A 15,457-nucleotide genomic window follows, 5' to 3' on the forward strand; every position below is an offset into this window, starting at 1 on the left:
TGTCAGGGAGTGGCAGTGGGGGAAGATCAGTTTGTGTGTTTTCTTCCCCCCTCATCAAAGCTGTTAAGTTGGAGGCACGCCAAGACAAGGGGTGGAAAATATTAATAATAAAAATAAATTAAATGCCTGATTAAAAGGGAGAGAGAACAAGATCCCATCAGGAATAGAAATGAAAATGCCACAAACTATTTCATAAAAACATACTGTGACGTAAATTACACATCAGTATTGCACTGTTGTGGTTATTTTGAGAAATGGTTTGTACTGTAAGTCAGCTGGTGCTGCTCCACCCTTAATGATTTTGTAATTCACTACACAGTAAGCAAGTGGGGCAGCCTTGAGTTTGCTAAGACAAAAAACAGACCTAGCCATACAGAGCTGGCAATAAAAAGATAATGTACTTTTAACATAACAGAACAAGAAGATTGGCTTTATTAACTAAAAAACAAAAAAACTACTTTAAATGGTCCCCAGCTTGCCATTTGTTTTGATAAATGGAAACACAGATCTTCACAGGATAGGCAACAAAAACATCACTGGAGAACTTTAAAAAAATCTGGAAAAATATATTAGTGCATGGTTTGCAAACAAAACAAAGAATATTTCAAATGCAAATGCTAGGGTTTTAACCAGCTGTTTCCAAAAGCAGTCCATTTAGGACAGAACGACACTCAAATGTAAAAAAATATGTATTAATATATAAATATCAGCTTTTGCCCTTCCTGTAGCTTCATTCCTCAACAAAACAAAACAACACAAAACTAAAGGAAAACCAAACTTGGCTATCACTTCGAGTAACAAATGAATCCACAAGGAAGCAATGCTAGCTCTGCCTCCAGGGTTCTCCCAAATGGCCACTGAATTCTAAGTCACATTCAGGAGCCACTCAGTATTTTATCTTGAGAGTTTTGAGATTTTTTCCCATAGGGTTCACCTCAGCCAAATGTAAGTGTCACACAAGACAGAGATTACACATTTAAGCAGATCTACTTGGGTCAGACTGATCAATAGGTTAAGTGGTGAGCACACCTGAAGTATGATTCTAAGGGCCTGACCTACCTTAACTCTCCTCCCCTTCACATGAGTTAACCACTAAGTTACTGTCAGCCATTCACTTTTAGTATAAATTAGTTTCAGTACCTAAGGAAGAAAATATGAAGACCACACCAAGAGGCCAAAGTCTAGACAAAATTCTTTCTACTCTAAAACTGTGCCTCAAGTTTTCTCAGAGAGAGACTTCTGCATTTATTTATTTGCTAGTGACCCAGAAAAGGCCTATGATATGGGATTTGAATTCAACTAAACTATCTCTTGGTTTACAAGGAGCTACCACGGACAGCCAATCGGCCCCTACAGCTTCCATAAGGTTGCTACAGTCAATGAAAACTTGCCCATCATTAGCAGAACCGGCTTCAAAAATCATAATTAACTTCTGCCATCATTCCCCTAGGAATACCTACACAGCTTTTTATTGTTCAAGCTGTTGCATGAAACTTATGTTGTTGCAAGAATCACAACTCCATTATTTCAGCTGCTGTGTAAACCCTTGACATTTGAGAGATCCTCCGAAGCCCCCAAACTCATGGATACACCTAATGAAGTGCAATACTGGGCAGGTCAATAGTTAATGATTCACTTCTACACAACAGTCTCTCTTCATGTAAGATCACAATTTGTGCCTTAACAAAATCACAAGTCACTCTATGTCATGACTTTCATGGACCTGATTATTTCACAAATAGTCAACACTGATCAGGCTAAATCTGAGAATTTCCAACATGGTTTATATCAGAAGAAAAATGTGTGTGTGAAACTAAACACCAAACAATGTAGCACTGACTAATATTGAATACATAAGGCTATACATATGTGTGTGTCTGTACGTATACATACACATATGTGTGTATACAGGTAGCCCCTGACTTACAACAAGGTTCCATTCCAACAACTCCATCTCAGTTCTGATGTAAGTTGAATACCTTTTTTTTTTTTTTTCAGTTTTCATTGCTCTTGCCTTTTATTATCAGTATCTTTATAAATCTGATCTTTGTCTCTGAGGATTGGAAACAGTACATATAAACATCTGTGAGTGAATATCTGAGAATATAACATCAGCAAAGTATGCACTGCAACACTGTATGTAGTATATACTACTACTGATAAGATGTCCCCCCCAAAAAAAAAATACACAGATGGTCATAAGTGAGGTCATTAAGTGAGGTTGGTCATACTCAAATACGTCATAAGTCAGGGACTACCTGTAATTTTTTTTTTTTAATGGAATCACTCTACTTTCATCAAAACTATGTGCCCATTAAAAATAATTAAATATTTCAGGTCATGCAAAGATGCTTCTGTTATACTGTTAAGTAAAATAAAGGAAGGTATGAAATAATATATTCAGCCCCCACTTCTTTTTTAATAGCTTTACTGATACAATTCACACACCATACAATTCACCCTTTAAAGTATACAATTCAATAACTTTAGAATATTCACAGGGTTGTGCATCCACCATCACAATCAATTTTAGAACATTTCCATTACCCCAAAAAGAAACCTTGCACCCCTTACTTCTCACCTCCTCAACCCCTCACCCCCCTAGCACTAGGCAACCACTAATCTACTTTCTGTCTCTATGGATTTGCCTATTCTGAACATTTCATGTGCACAGAACCATAACAGAGGTGGTCCTTCGTGGCTGGCTTCTTTCACTTAGCATAACGTTGTCAAGGTTTATCCATGCTATAGCATGTATCAGGACTTCATTTCTTTTACTGCTGAATAATATTCCTTTGTATTGCTATATAGTCATGCACCGCATAACATCCATTCCAGCAACATCCAACTGCATATACATCAGCGGTCACATAAGTTTTTTTTTTTTTTTTTTTTTTTTTTAAAGGGAATGGAGCTCTCCTTTTGTTTATTATTTTCCGCTAATAGTTTTAAAGGCCCCAAACCCCCAGAGTGAATGAGCAGCGGGGGCTCCAGGGAGCATCCCAATCCCCACAGCACCTCCTCCTCCTCCTCCCCCCCTCCTGGCTTCATTCACCCACCCAGCAACCATGCAGCCCTTCACCATGGAGCAAGGCAGTGCCTGCCAGGGCTCCTCCGTTCCTGCTGTGGGCACTGGCGGGGATGCTGGCTGGGCCTGCGCCTTAGCCGGCTCCCGGCTGCGGGCAACGGCTGCACATGATCAGGAAGCGGCTGTACCAACAGGGCCTCTACTGCCAGCTCCGCTCCCTGCGCCTGCTCCCTGCCTGGTCCCCGAGGCCACTTCTCCGTGCCTCTTCATGTGCTCCCCGTCCTGCACCCAAATGTGCACGAAGTCCTGATCTGGCTGCTAGTGCAGTCCCCACCTAGCCCACAGCCACATACTGCGCAAGGCTGGCCTCTTGGATACAGCTCTTGGGCTTTGTCCGGCAGGCAGATGGTGGTGGGGGCTGCCGGACCTGGGCTGCTTCTACTCCTCAGGCAGGCAAAATAGCAGGCAGGGCTGGGCAGTGACCTGAGCACTGCCTGTATATAATATAGTGTTCGCACAATGACCAAATCTCATAATGTCCTATTTCACAGAACGTGTCGTGGACATTAAGCGACATCTGACCATTACATTTTTCTTATCTATTCATCACATTTGGGCTGTTTCCACTTTTTTTGCTAGTATGAATAATGCTGCTATAAACATTCATATATAAGCTTTTAAGCGGACATATGTTTTCATTTCTCTTGGCTGTATACTTACGAGTGGAATTGCTAGCTGGGTCATGTGTTAACTATGTTTAACATTTGGAAGAACTGCCAGATTGTTTTCCAAAGTGGCTACACCATTTTGCATTCCCACCAGCAGCATATGAGGTTGCTGATTTCCCCACATCCTGGCCCATGCTTGTTGTTATATGTCTTTTTTACTACAGCCATCCTACTGGGTGTGAGGCGAATTGGTAGTTCAGTGGTAGAATTCTTGTCTTCCATGAGGGAAACCTAGGTTCGATTCCCAGGCAATGCACCTCATGTGTAGCCACCACCCATCTGTCAGTGGAGGCCTGTGTGTTGCTATGATGCTGAACAGGTTTCAGCATAGCTTCCGACTAAAACAAGCTAGGAAGAAAGGCCTGGAGATCTCTTCCAAAAATCAGCCAATGAAAACCCTGTGGATCACAATGGTCTGATCTGTAACTGATCATGGGGATGGTGAAGGACCAGGCAGTATTTCACTCCATTGTGCAGAGGGTCACCATGAGTCAGGGGTCACCCTGACAGCTGTTAACAACATCAACAATGAGTGTGAAGTTGTATCCCGTGTTCATTTTTTTAATACTTAAAAATCATTAACTGTGGGTGCCTACAGGTTTTGGAACTATCTGCAATTTTTACTTTCTCCTTTGGGTTGTCTGCATTTTCAACTCTTTGATTTTTTATAAAAGGGGAATATCTGGCAAGGGTTTTATTTTATTTTCTGTGTGGATGTACTCTTCGTTGTTTCTTGGGAGAAGTGTCTCTCCAACTAGCAACGAGTATATAAACTCCTAGAGGGCACACAACCCAAAATCAAACCCATTGCCATTGAGTCGATTCCGACTCAGAGCGACCCTATAGGACAGAGTAGGACTGCCCTATAGAGTTTCCAAGGAGCACGTGGTAGATTCGAACTGCCGACCTTTGGGTTAGCAGTGTAACATTTAACCACTATGCCACCAGGGTTTCCAGAGGGCAGAGAGCCAGTGTCAATACCTTGGTATCCCTCCTAAACCTTTGAAAGAGAGTGTTAACTAATGCCAATGCTTGTTGTTGACAGTGTTGCAATAGACATATGGCCTTCCATCAAGAAGAGCAGTCATATCATTAGTTTGCCCTAGACTCTGGACCAACAGCTCTTCCTAAAAGGAACAGAGAGAAAGTTACCTGCCCAACGGCACTGAAGGCATTGGCTGGCAGACCTTTTTAGATGAAGAGTCATGAGTTTAGGCAGTCATCTCATTTACATGACTCATTTTTCAGAATAATCTCACCACTCACAGATTTTATCCGGCACCCTCAAAGGGCACTACAAACAATCGCACTGACCTCTGGGAGCTCACATCCTCAGTGACAAAAGCACTGTATACATTACATTGTTTTCTTCCATATTATCATATGGCTTCTGGAGTGGCTCAACAAGCAAAGGAGGGCAAAGGTCTTTTCTATCACTGACTCATCTGAAATTGGTGGTCTTTGAACTGGTGACTCTATATCCTGAGAGTTCAAGAACACTTTGCTGAGGGGAACTGTTATAGGTTGAATTGTGTTCCCCATAAAGATATGTTGAAGTCCTAACCCCCGGTACCTGTGAATGTGACTTTGTTTGGAAATAAGGTCTTTAAAAATGTTATTAGTTAACATAAGGTGATACTGGAGTAGGGTGAGCCCTAAATCCAATATGACTGGTGCCCGTATAAAAAGAAGAAAAGAGACACGGAGAGAAAGAGACACGGAGTGAAGACATCCATGTGACAACAAAGGGAGGGACTGGAGTGAACCACCTACAAGCCATGGATTGCCACCAGAAGCTAGGAAGAACCAAGGAAGGCCTTTCCCTAGAGCCTTCAGAGAGAACATGGCCACGCTGACACATCGATTCTGCATTATAGCCTCCAGAACTGTGATTTACAACAGTAAATTCCTGTTGTTATAAGCCACCTAGTTTGCAGTACTTTGCTATGGCAGGCCTAGGAAATGAATACAGGAACCTACGCAGGGATGGGACAGATCAGCTTCTACACTACTCATTTCTCAAGTTAATCTGTCCGAGAATGAACCCACATTCAGCACAGACAATCTCCTTCTTTACCCTTCATCCATCCCTAGTCTTATGGTTACCAAAGAGATAAATCAAAATATTGGTTTCAGGGAAGCTTCCTTTATTGATAAATCAAGGCCCCTTAAACCATAAGCTTTTGATCTTTCCCTTCTTGTACATATTTCTATTAAAGGGGAAGGCTGACAGTAGAAATTGAGTCCTTTGGCCTGTGTTAGGATACTCTAAATTCAGACAAACCAGAGCAATAAAGGTTAATGATGCTGATCCCTTTAAATGTAGCTGGAATGTTCTGCCAGACTACTAGATTTTTAAAAATAAATTGGATAAAACCCATGGATTAAAATTTTACATGATTTATTTCAGGACAGTTATGCTTTATTAAATATAGTTGTTAAAAATGTAAGATTATATAAAAACATATAAAATGTTTATTCTAATTATAGTCAATCATTATCTTATTTCACTCTGTATTATGTTTAACATTTTCTACCTCCTATTAATAAAAAGGAGCCCTGGTGGTACAGTGGTTAAGAGACAGAGCTGCTAACCAAATGGTTAACAGTTTGAATCCACCAGCCACTCCTTAGAAATCCTATGGGGCAGTTCGACTCAATGGTGACGAGTTCAGTTTTTTCAATTAACAAAGAAGTCCCCGGGCGGTGCAATGGTTAACGATCTTGGCTACTAGCTGATAGGTTAGTGCTTAAAGTCCACTCAGAGGGGCCTCAGAAGAAAGGTCTGGTGATTTACCTCCAAAAAATCAGCCATCAGAAACCCTGTGGAGCTCAGTTCTACTCTGATGCACACAGGGTCACCATGAGTCAGAATCAACTCAATGGCAACTGGTTTGTTTTTTTTGTGGTGGTGGTTTTTTGAATTAATAAAAAAAGTTTGAAAAACTTCTGATAAAAAGTTTAGATGTCCACTTACAATAGGGCAAAGGGATAATACAGTTTTTTCAAAAATCTTTTAGAGCAACGCTATTCAAAGAAATATAATACGAGCCACATACATTATTTTAAATTTTCTAGTAGCCACACTACAAAAGTAAACAGAACATAGGCAAAATTAATTATAGCAACTATCTGATTTACCAAATAGATGAAAAATATTACTTCAACATGTGATCAATATAAAAACTTAGCAGTGAAATATTTTACATTATTTTTTTTCATAAAAAGCCTTCAAAATCTGGCATGAATTTTACACTTAAACAGTATATCTCAATTCAGAGTAGTCACATTTCAAGGGCTTAACAGCCACATGTGGCTAATGGCTACTGCATTGGACACGATAGTTTAAGAGAATATTCCTAGAAAAGAAATTGGAAGACCACTGTATTGGACAACCTCAAGAGACACCTGAGGGGAACGGGCTGTTCTGGGCGGTGGCACAGTTCCCAAGGTGCCTTTTAGCACTGGACTCCAGGGCCTTACAATCTTAGGAAAAGAGTTTCAGAAACAGAACTGGGAGAAGAGACCAGAACAAGACAAAAAGTCACTCAAGTAACTGCTATTTCATTGTTCTGATAACCAGAACCCTAACGAAGGTCAAAAGGTAGCTTCACTGTGTCGTTATTTTAGGAGAGATACTTGCTCACCATCTTTTGGTTTCTGGTGAATGGTAAAAATAAATTCAAAGTAAAATTAAACCAAAAAATGCTTCAATGGTAAAGCCTAGTAACGGAGCCCGCTGGACCTCCCCTCTCCCCTGGGTTATAACTATTCTCTTGCAGCAACTAGTTATAAGTTCACCTCATGCTATTTCCACTGTCTGATCTTTTTTTCTGTCACAATGCCAGGAGAACATCAGTCGTTCAGAATGGTTTTTTTTTTTTTCCTTTTCTTTCTTTTCTAGTATCGCAATACTAAAATTAGTTTAACATCTGAAGGGAAGAGATACTTATAAAACCTACTGGAAACTGAAACCACTATTCAATCTCACGGCAATGCAGTCATATAAAAACTCTGGCATCTTCTAATGTGCTCTCACAGCACACCACGGAAGAACATCATTGAAAGCTGATGATATGGACACACTCTGTTTTACTTCTTTTTTGTGTGGTGTTAGTACTGAATAAGCTGATGTAAGACAGGAGGAGGATGAATCTGGTGTATTCACATTTCCCATAATGCCTATCATCTGCTGAAATCATTTTCACTTCAAATGTCTTCCTTTACCCAATCTCTAATAGCGAAATCTATTTCCCTTTTCTCATAAAAGACAATTAACAAATTCCTGGTGACTAATATATTAATTCCAGTTATAATTCTGTGGTTTCTTACCATGAGTTACCAGTGCTACAGATCCCTATTCTGGGCATTTCTTAAATATTTCTGTGAGATGGTCTACAGTGGAGCAAGGGCTGGCAAACTATCGGCAAACCTGGCCCACTGTCTGTTTCTGTAAATAAAGTTTTATTATAACACAGTCATGCCCATTTGTTTACATATTGCTTATGGCTGCTTTTGTGCTACAACAGCAGAGTTGAGCGGTTGAAACAGAGGCCTAAAATATTTACTCTCTGTCTCTGTTGAGCCCTGCTCCAGAAAATAGATTATTGTGTCTAGAAATCTGCTATTTTGGATCTTTGATATAAGCGTAATCCCTAAGACAGTGCCTCTGTAACATTTCACTGTTATTTATCTATTCATGTTGGGCTCGCCTTTCCAGACTGAGCTCCTTGAATGGCAAAACGGCTGGGTTTTTAGCATGTCTGAATGCTTAACACCCTGTAAACAAGTAAAACACATGGTAGGCTTTCTATTAAAATGTTGGTCTTTTCCTGGTTATTCACTGTTTGATGGTCTCCTACCCTCATGTTCCCCTGAATCCATCACCTATCCTCTCTACCTTGCTCCATGACTCCTGATGATTGTACCACTAGACTCCATCACAGGCTAACTTCTACCTAGTTCAGGCAATGGAAGTCACCAGCAGAAGATCAGTTGGCAGGGAAAGAGAGAAGTCGAAGTATTTCTTCCCTGCTCCCTCCCAGCTCTGGCAATACAGTTCTGGCAGTGGCTGCAGCCCTGCATCATTGCAGCTCCACCATGACAGCATTTCTCACCAAAAAGCACACTTCCTCCCCTTGCTCCACTAGGTCTAAGAGGGGTAAGTAACTGCTTCCTGCTATTGCCAGTCCCTGGGTGCCTCAACCACCCTTCTTAGTTCTCTTCACCCTAACTGCACCTCTGTAAGTCTTCCCTTCATTTACATTTCCACAATTGAACCTTCTGAGTAGAATTCTACTTCCTGCCTTTACCTTGATGGATACGTCTCCATGGTTACCATCTGGCAAGTAGAGGTCCCCACACTGAGAGATTAAATGAGTGGACATGTGTTCTGTGGACCAGCCCCATCAGAACCCCTGAGTGGCTTGTTCAAATAGAGAGTCCTAGGTCCCATACCTGACATGCTGAATGAGGATATCTAAGCTGGGTCTCTAGATTGGTGTTTTTTAATAAGCATTCCAGGTATTGCCAATGCACCTACCGGAGGAGACAGCAACATTCAGGTTTGAGGGCAGGATGAAAATGAGAAACAGAAAACCAATCTGAAGCAACCGGAGAGTATCTGAAAGATCCTGAAGTCAGATGTGTAAATACCAAAGGATTAAGCGGAAAAGGTGGTCAGAGTTACAAGAGGCCCACACAGGTGGTGCTGAAGCTAAAAATGGGAATTACCCTTTTCTCTTGGTAAACAGTATAGCCCTTTAAAGTAGGCTACACATTAAAAAAAATCACATATTCCATAATAGCTTCAGTGATCTATCTACTTGTCAGTACCAGCATAGTGGCGAGCATGAAGATCAACTGCCTTGAGAGTTTGAAATGCAAGAGTCCTACAGTTCAATCATTTGTAGAAGGATTTAATAAGGTAACGTGTGTGTAATGCTAGAGCAGCAGAGCAGAGGCAGAAGGACACGATGTTAACCAATACTAACTATGTCAGCTAGGAGCGCTGGTGGCGCAGTTGTTAAGGTGATCGACTGCTAACGGAAAGGTCGGCAGTATAAAACCACCAGCGGCTCTGCGGGATAAAGTTGTGGCAGTCTGCTTCCATAGAGCTTTACAGTCCCGGAAACCCTATGGGGTCGCTATGAGTCGGAATCGACCCAACGGTGGTGAGTTAACTATATCATCTAGGAAACGACAACCTCTCAGAGAGTCTTTCTTGCGTTTCTCATCTGTATAATGGGCCATAGACCTTTCTTGGGAGGATAAATGAGTTAAAAACTGCAAAGTTCCTAGACTAGCATAGGGTGTAGTAAGCACCCAATAGATAATTCACTATTATTATTACTGCTTTACAAGTTGTTTCCCAAAGTATGTTCCAAGGATCACTAGTTCCTGGGGGAAGAAAGGATGTTAGCAAATGCTATATGGAAAAAAGAGTTCCACAGTATGGGAAACAGAGTTTAACAACGTTACACAGATAGTCTCCTTAGAGACTTTAATACGCTAATAGGAATTGTAATCTATAGGAGGAAACATGTTGCATTTCCTGGATTTATTTTAGCATGAAATCCTCTCCCACTCTCTTTCTGGTGCCCTACCCGTTTAATTTTTGGTCATTCACTACTAATCTCAACAGGCTAGTGTTTCTCTGAACACATTTTAGGGAATACTCACCAGGCACATAATATCAGAACCCAAATGTTAATTATAACAATCCCCCAGCTCCCCTCAATGCTCCTTCCCTGCAGGCACACCTCACTTAACACTAAGTAAACACATGTAGTTTGTTACATGTAGTATAAATCACTCATCCGTATAACACTTCTGGATTTATAAAGCCCCTTCACGAGATTAGATTCACTTAATCCTCCCAGAATCCCCCTAGAGGTCTATCATGGCTACCCTCATTTCATACAAGAGGACAGGGAAAGCTCAATGAGGTGAGTGACTTGTCCAAGGTCACCCCAGCTAGTGGCAGGGGCAGGTCAGCTGGCTCTAAATCCCACGCTGTCCTATCACACCCCAACTGCCTTCTGCTCGACCCCAAACCTCTGAGAAGGGCTCTGGTAGATTCAAGATGTTCTCAGTTAATTATGAGAGACCTCCAGTGGGTTGGTGGCCTTGAGAATCCTCACGATTTTATGAACTAACGAGAAGTAAACTTCTCGTTTCTAGTCTTACTACTAAAGTATCCTTTGCAGTCTCTCTTCAAAACAATCCCCAAAGTGAAGCTTTTTTGCCGTATTTGGAGGACAATCTCAGAAAGAGATTGCCATTGTATAAAACACCCTGAACCAGCACACCTCTTCACTTTTAACCCCTTAAGAAGCAAGTTTTAGGCTCAATGAAGCCAATGGTGTTGTTTTCCTCCATAAACTCCCTCTTTGGATTACAGGACAAAGACCCACACACCATATGATCCTCATCACACATACTTCTCACACAACTGCACCTTCTGAATCATCAGAATGATGACATTTGACATCAAAATGGTCATTCATCCACTGATCTGTCAGACAACTGAGCACTTCCTATTGACTAGGAGGTGGCAGGAATACAAAGACCAAAGACCCACCACTCTTCCTTTCCCCAGTCTAGGAGAGGTGGTGGGCATGTGATCAAATCTACCAATAAATGTTCTGACAAGAGACACAGCAAAGAATATCAGGGAAGGAAATGCTTGAACTGAGTTTTGAAGGATATGTAGGTACTCCTCAGGCAGATAAAAACACCATCATTCACTGAGCCCTTCCCACGTGTTGCTCACTGAACACATTCTCTCTCTTCTTCTAGACAAACCTAAAGGAAGTTATCATTAGCCTCATTTTCCAGATGAGGAGACTGATGGAAAGAGAGATTAAGTTGTCTTGCCAATAGGCACATGGCTAAGAGGCCTGGAGAATAGATCTGAGCCAAGTGCCAACCTCAGCTTGTTGCTGCAGCCTTAAAGGGAGAGAAAAGCATCTCCAATTCCAAGGGGTATGACTGGTGTGACCCAGGAAGGACGCTGGAATTGAAGTGCTGTGGCTGGAGGACAGGCTTGGGGCATGCCAAGAGGTGACGGAGAACCCCCGAAGCCATGCTATGAAGTTGGCTGTGGCCATTCAAACATGGTAGTGACATGTATGGTTTCCATACATGTAAGAGTGGAGGATATATTGGAGGAGAGCTGGCTCTAAACTTCGGCCTTCATTTTCCTCGTCTCAGGTAACAGAGGCCCCCCACCTGTCCCCTACAGCGTGAGCAAGGTGTAGGCCCTGACTCAGGGGAGATAATACTCAGTGTCCTGACCAAGTCTCTTCAAGGGAGAAAGAGATTATGATGGCCAGTGTTTGGGGGCAAGATCCTAGGAAGGGCTTTATCTGATTAACTGGATATACAAGAATAAAATATTTGTGCTTTAGTCATTCATTCAATAAATCTTCATGTAGTTCCTACTTAGCGCCAAGCACTGTGCTCAGCGGTGAGATCATGTTACACTGGTGAACATGAAGAACAGGACCCACCCTTGAGCATCTCACAGTCTTGAATTCCAGTTATGAAGAAGACAAGAAATTAGACTCCAGGCTAAGGAGCAATTAGTGGCTCCAAAAGGAACTACAGAGCCCAAAGGACAAAGAATTGAAACATAAAGCATGCCACGGAGCTCAGCACTTGCTTTGGAGGTGTTTACGTCCCAGCTCTGAAAGAGATGTTTTTTTATTTCATCTTAGAATCTGAAGTTTCAAAATCTGTGGTCGCTGATATAGTTAGAACCAAAGGGGGTTTAAAAAATGCAGTTTGGATTATGGCCAGGGTCATGCAGAAGAAAAACAGATGCATCAACTATGTTGCTTACAATTTAAGTGCTTCCCTCTTTATTTTTATTTCTGGCACTTGGCTTTCAAATAACCCACCTCTTCAACTGCGTAAGTAGCTCAAACTCTGTGCATGTTAGCAGCCAAGATCTCTATTAATAATGAAGGATACTATTAATATATTTTGCCTTAACTGAGGTTCAGACCCAATTTGATTTTTTACCTCAGGTAGGATGTAGACAGTGAACATCTAGGTAATAAGTGTTATCACTCATGAGGCCAAGACTGAACCAATACTTTGTGGCTAAATGTAATTCGCAAAATACAATGCAACAGCTCCATTTAGTGACGCTTCACCATCAAGATGATTTCAACAGACTCTGAACGCCAGCCAAGATACCACCAAAGTATACTTAAATACCAGCAAATATTACATGTTTTTAAAAATTTCATGTTTGTGTCCTCCTCTGACCTAAGAAAATTACTCTCTTACTCTACCTTAAGACAAAGCCACTGGAACTCTTCAACTGTAAATGGGAGGAGGAAGGGAAGAGCTTTGATGAGGAAATCGAGCTTTGCTCCTTCCTAAAATTACCATTCATCTTCCTCCAACTCTCGTTTTATTGGCTGTTAAGCTTTCAAGTCCTTACTTCAAGCCCAGTGGGACATCCATAATATCCTTTCCTTGTGCCAGTAACAAATCTTGAAACTTAGAGGATTCCAATCTAGTTATTCTTAGGATTTAGTCAGAGGCAGCTCAAGAGCAGTGTCTGAGGGAGACTCATTACATGGTCTTAGGTAGCCAAGAAAGAAGCTCTAAGATCCATCAGATCCCTCTACTTTCCCACATCCTTCAAATCTATCAGACTATTTCAAGTCATTCTTGCTCTTTCTGCTCAGAAGACCAGTTTATAAATTATAATGCAACATAATGTATCACGCTGAGTGGTTTTTTCTTATTATAAGTTTGTTCATGTTTTGAAATCTAGAGTAAATGCTCATCCTCCCATGTGCATAAGGAGAATGAAAGCAACGGTCTCCAGCTCTGTCAATTCACAAGGCTGGCCGAATCGCTTCTTGCCTTTCTCTAACAGCGCTGGGCCTCGGAGCTGGAACAAATGTTGTTATGCACAGGTTAAACCAGTAACCAGTTACAGCGGAGTCTATTCCGACTCACGGCGATCCCACGTGTGTCAGAGCAGAACTGTGCTCATAGGTTTTCCAATGGCTGACTTTTCAGAAGTAGCTCTCCAAGCCTTTCTTCCGAGGCACTTCTTGGTAGACTTGAACCTTCAACTTTTCCATTAGTAGCCTAGGGCATTAGTGGAAGAGATTCTTTCAATAACTTTTCTCATCACATAATATCTTGGGTTCAAACGCTCTTTTGTAACTCTCAATGAGCTACTCCTTCATGGGCAACCATGAAGGGACTGTTTCTTTAACCAGAATAAATGAGGTAATTCTTTTATCTTTGCTCACACATTCTTTAAAACCAATTTTTTTTTTTTAATTTCAAAACTAGTATATAAACATGTCCTTATAGTAAAAGAAAAGTGAAGACTCCCTTGACCTCTCAAACCCTTATACTTTAATGGAGTCTTACATGACCCCTCCGGTGGAGCCTGAAAATTAGAGAACCCTCATTCTCTAAACATGAAGGGTCTGGCAGAGAAGGAAAAAGAAATGGTCCAGCAATTCTGCTGTGTTCTGACGTTTCTGACTCTTTCAAAAGCCACAGTGAAAAAAACAGCTCTCTCAATTCTTCTAGAGTATAATTCAGTTAGTACACACACACACACACACACACACACACACACAAACCCTACTCCATGGTACACTGTGACAAGTTAGAGCACACAAGCAGGACATGAGTGTGTGTGAAAATAATCAGCTCCATCTAACCCCAACTCTCCAACTGTGATGCTGCCTTTTCCAACACATGGAGAAGTGAGAATGATTACATTTTGTTGAAAGTGTCTCATTACATTGATTTAAATAAGATTTCTAAACCTGCAAAGAGAAAAACATTTTAAAATGCCATTTGTTTCAAGCAAGACACGATTAAGGATCGTCAGTGAAACCCCTCAGAAATTCCAGTTGGTGGCGACTGAAGCTGTCTCTTCTCCTGTGGACATCTGACAGAAGGAAAATGGAGTTTAGCAACACCTAAGTCAGGTGTTTCTTTTATGCTTAATGCATCCTCGTAGGCCCAACCTAATGTAACAGACAAGTGTCAAGAGACCTTCATTGAGGAGTAGATGTTGTAGGCTTTGAGGAATTCTTAAACCTGGTGAACTTGCTTCATGTTTGGCAACATTCAAGTGCAACTGACCTTGAACAGTTATTCTCAGAAGATCTTACACACTTGGACAGGTACGATACAGGCTAGTTTACAAAATGCCAAGCACACTTCCTGGTGTTTATTAACACCGCAGTCATCACAATGCTTGATGCCAAACTAAAGAAAAAAAAAAATCTTCAAGCTACCTGTCAGCGTGTTCAGTTATTGAAAACTGTCCTGCTATAGTACAGCTGCCATGTATTGAACATACAGTATAGACAGGCAGGTGCTAAGCCCTTAATGTGTATTTAATCACTGCAACAACTCTATGAGGGATGTGTTCACTGCCTCCATTTTGTAGATGAGGAAATTGAGGCTTAGAGAGATTAAGTAGCTTGCCCTAGGTCACAGTGGAACCCAGGTCTGTCAGATTCCAAAGCCTGCGGTCATAACCACTACTTACAACTTCTCAGAGAAGCCTCCGCCTCAGAGAAACCGACGAGACAAAGGCAGATGCCATTAAATCGGGACAAGAACAGAGCTATATGCTGGGCAGGCGAGATGCCCAGAGAAGCAACCTGTTAGTTAAGCGATGCTGTTCGGGATCCAGGCATCA

General features: G+C 41.4%; 1 protein-coding gene across 4 annotated transcripts in view; it reads right to left on the reverse strand.

The window, feature by feature from the left end:
* Positions 1-15,457, reverse strand: part of ARID5B (AT-rich interaction domain 5B) — a 196,493-nt gene that overhangs the window by 107,744 nt on the left and 73,292 nt on the right. The window lies entirely within an intron of this gene.

Source organism: Trichechus manatus, unplaced genomic scaffold, assembly GCF_000243295.1.
Source record: "Trichechus manatus latirostris isolate Lorelei unplaced genomic scaffold, TriManLat1.0 scaffold00007, whole genome shotgun sequence".
Lineage (NCBI taxonomy): Eukaryota > Metazoa > Chordata > Mammalia > Sirenia > Trichechidae > Trichechus > Trichechus manatus.